At 51.1% G+C, this 3,524-nt stretch overlaps 1 pseudogene across 1 annotated transcript; it reads left to right on the top strand.

Annotated features, from left to right (window-relative positions):
- The first annotated feature begins 334 nt into the window (after window positions 1–334).
- Window positions 335–2,760, top strand: LOC148002008 (MLV-related proviral Env polyprotein pseudogene; annotated as a pseudogene). Its single transcript, XR_015634186.1, has one exon. The product of XR_015634186.1 is annotated as an MLV-related proviral Env polyprotein pseudogene (transcript).
- The last annotated feature ends 764 nt before the right edge of the window (window positions 2,761–3,524 follow it).

Below are 3,524 nucleotides of genomic sequence, written 5' to 3'. Positions count from 1 at the left end.
CAAACATTGCTGATTTCACTGACAGCCCTTCTCTGAGGGCCCATTTACAGGCCCTACAGATTGTGCAGAAAGACGTCTGGAGACCTTTGGCCGCTGCTTACCAGGACGAGCTTGAGCATCCGGTGGTGCCACACCCGTTCCAGATTGGAGACACCGTGTGGGTGCGCAGACACCAGACCAAGAATCTCGAGCCACGGTGGAAAGGACCCTACACCGTCCTCCTGACTACCCCGACCGCCCTAAAGGTAGACGGAGTCGCGGCTTGGATCCACGCATCACACGTCAAGGCAGTCCGGTCTGAGGAATTGACTAATCACAACACTACACCCCAGACATGGAGAGTTCAGCACACTCCAAACCCCTTAAAGTTAAAACTCCTACGTGGCTCCTCCTAGTCCTTTTGTGGCCTAGAGTCAGTGGGGGAATAAGCCCCCACCACATTTATAACATTACCTGGATAGTCACTAATCTCATGACAGGAAGGCTGGCTAATGCTACCTCCGTAAGGGGGACACTGGCCGATGCCTTCCCTCCCTTATACTTTGACCTTTGTGATGTGATAGACTACAAGTGGGAGCCTGGCACTACCCATAATTGGCATCCCTCAACCACCTACTATGGTTGCGGTCCGGCTTCCCACAGCAAAGAGATCTACGTTTGCCCTGGACACAGAGTGAGCCGGCAGTGCGGAGGGCCGGGGAGTGGGTACTGTGCCCAGTGGGGATGTGAGACTACTGGGGATGCGTATTGGAAGCCATCCTCATCTTGGGACCTGATAACTCTGAAACGAGACGGTCGGCCTCCTTACACCTTGTGTAAACGGGACGCGAAATGCAATCCCCTCGTCCTCCACTTCACCGACTCAGGTAGAAGAGCGACCTGGGACGGGCCCAAATCTTGGGGCCTACGCTTATACGTCACAGGGACCGATCCGGTGGGTCTGTTCTCTCTAAATAGACAAGTCTCTCCCCTGGCCACTCGACCCATTGGACCCAACCCAGTTCTACCAGATCAGAAGCCTCCCTCGCTCCCGGCACAAGCCCAACCCCCGTCATTGCCTAAGGTCACCCAGGCCCCTGGTAGTACTCCCTTCTCCACAACGGGGGGCTCCACCATTTTGATCTCCCCATCGCCAGGCACCGGGGATCGATTATTCAATTTGGTGGCTGGTGCATATCTGGCTCTCAACTATTCAGACCCTTTTAGGACTCAGGAGTGCTGGTTGTGTCTCGTTTCCGGTCCGCCCTATTATGAAGGGGTAGCAGTCATTGGAAATTACACCAACCTGACTGCTGCCCCAGACAGTTGTGCCAATACCCCCAGCCACAGACTAACTCTGCCCGAGGTCTCGGGACGAGGGCTCTGCTTGGGGAATGTACCCCCCACACACCAGACCCTCTGCAACACCACTCAGAAGATTCCCATCGGGAACTACTTCCTGGCAGCCCCAAAAGGCACATACTGGGCCTGCAATACCGGACTAACACCCTGTATCTCAGCCACAGTCCTCAACCAATCCTCTGACTATTGTATATTAGTAGAAATTTGGCCCAAAGTCACCTACCATGAATCCGAGTATATATACTCGTTTTTTGAGAAACAGACTCGTTTTCGACGAGAGCCTGCCACCCTGACTTTAGCTTTACTCCTAGGAGGAATCACCTTGGGGGGAGTGGCCGCGGGTATAGGGACCGGGACCACTGCACTCATTGCTGTGAGTGCATTAGAAAAGTCCTTAACATCGTTGTCTGAAGTGGTCCTCCAAAATAGACGAGGGCTAGATATGTTGTTCCTCCGCGAGGGTGGATTATGTGCTGCTCTAAAAGAAGAGTGCTGTTTCTATGCAGACCATACTGGAATAGTAAGAGATAATATGGCTAAGCTTCGAGAACGCCTGGCCCAAAGACAAAAACTGTTTGATTCCCAACAGGGATGGTTCGAGGGGTGGTTTAACCGATCCCCTTGGTTTGCTACCCTCCTGTCTACCCTGATGGGACCCCTACTTATTCTTCTCCTAATTCTTCTTTTTGGACCCTGCATCCTTAATAGGCTGGTACAGTTCATGAGGGATAGACTTTCAGTCATTCAGACCCTCGTACTGACGCAGCAGTACCATAGGCTGAGACAACAAGAGACAGAAATTTCTTGACCAAGTTGAGTGAAAGATTTCACTCAAAGTTAGCAAAAAAATGGGGGAATGAAAGACCCCAGCTTAGCAGCAGTAACGCCATTTTGCAAGGCTGTACTTAAGATGACTGGTTCAGGGAAAGGTTAGAACACTGAGTATACAGCGGCTGCCAAGCAGGAGATGTTTGGTTGAAGGCCTGGCAACAGGATGACTGGGGTTGAGCACCTGACAATAAGAAAAAGCCCCGGGAGAGGTCCCACACCCTGGTGGGGGGCCGAGTCAGTTGTTATGTTTCAAGAAGGTAGCTTGGAAACTTGCCCCCAGGCTAAACTCTTGGGGGGCCGAGTCAGTCGTTATGTTTCAGGAAGGTAGCTAGGAAACTTGCCCCCGGGCTGAACCCTTTGGGGGCCGAGTCAGCCGTTATGTTTCAGAAAGGTAGCTAGGAAACATTAGAATCCACCAATGATATCCCTGTAACCATGCATCTGCTTCTGTATGCTTGCTTCTGCTCCCCAAAATCCTATAAAAAAGCCCATCCTTGGTTCCATGGGCGCGCCAGTCCCCCGAGCGACTGAAGCGCCCACAGGTACCTGTGTATCCCGACAATAAATCAAATCCTCTTGCTGATTGCATCCTGTGGTGTCTCGGCCTGGTCATTGAAGTTGGAGGGTCTCCATCCCGAGGGAAAGTTCTCCCTGAGAGCTTTTCACTAAGTCCAACTGGTGTTGCCTATATGTTCGTGTGTGTATTGTGTGTGTGTGTGTGTGTGTGTGTGTGTGTGTGTGTGTGCGTTCTGTGAGTGTGTGTATGTGTGTGTGTGTATTGTGTGTGTGTGTGTGTGTGTGTGTGTGTGTGTGTGTGTGTGGTCAAGATGTGCCTACTGGTCCAACAGCAACAAGACTGTTGTTGGTTGGGAACCAGGCACACTCTCGATTTTATTTGAGGTTTGCTTCATAGGAGGGAATTCATGCCTAATATTGTGAATGTAATCAAAATCCATGGCTAGGAATCAATTCCACAGGCACTGGGGGAAAACCTATTGCTGTTGTCTTGTTAAACAGTCATGTTGTCAACCCAATATCACCCCACTTAACCTCCCATCTCTCCCCAGGGCACAGGGAACATTGTGGAAGAGGGGGTGAGAGAATGCAAGATCTGGAGAATGGGAAGAGAGGTGTAAATGGCTGTTGCTGGCCTCTGTACAGAGTAGAGTTATTGTACACATACGGGCAGGGCAACTGTAGTCATCCCACAATCTTTAAATGCATCTTTCCCCGGTACTTTTCCCTTTCTTTCATGGCCCTGGGTCAAACGTAAAGCTAGGGCTATGCAGAATGGCATGCCCTAGAGGTGAAGGAGAACTTTGAGGATTTTACTGGTGACACTGTTCCCAAGG

This window comes from Rattus norvegicus, chromosome 12 (genome assembly GCF_021556685.1).
Source record: "Rattus norvegicus strain SHRSP/BbbUtx chromosome 12, alternate assembly SHRSP_T2T, whole genome shotgun sequence".
Classification (NCBI taxonomy): Eukaryota; Metazoa; Chordata; class Mammalia; order Rodentia; family Muridae; genus Rattus; species Rattus norvegicus.
The sequence above is the reverse complement of the archived record's forward strand: the minus strand, read 5'-3'. Positions and strand labels throughout refer to the sequence as shown.